Below are 369 nucleotides of genomic sequence, written 5' to 3'. Positions count from 1 at the left end.
GATCATATGAGAATATTAGCTGAAATAGACACCAAACAACCAAGTGCTACAGGAGGAAACATTATGGTAAATGGACTGAACTTATAAAGTGCTTTATCAAGTCCCTCTGGACCCCAAAGCACTTAACATTTATAGACATTCACCCATTCACACACTCGTTCACACACTGATGGTGGTAAGCTACACTGTAGCCACAGCTGCCCTGGGGCACACCGACAGAGGTGGGGCTGCCATGCACCGGAGCCCCCGGACCCTCTGACCACCATCAAGTCTTTGATTTCACAGTCTGCCTGATAAGAACTTAACATAAATAAAGGTTTCCAGACCAAATTTTCCTCTGTGTGTGTGTGTGTGTGGGTTTTTCCAACA

Source organism: Austrofundulus limnaeus, unplaced genomic scaffold, assembly GCF_001266775.1.
Source record: "Austrofundulus limnaeus strain Quisiro unplaced genomic scaffold, Austrofundulus_limnaeus-1.0 Scaffold184, whole genome shotgun sequence".
Taxonomy (NCBI): Eukaryota; Metazoa; Chordata; class Actinopteri; order Cyprinodontiformes; family Rivulidae; genus Austrofundulus; species Austrofundulus limnaeus.
The sequence above is the reverse complement of the archived record's forward strand: the minus strand, read 5'-3'. Positions refer to the sequence as shown.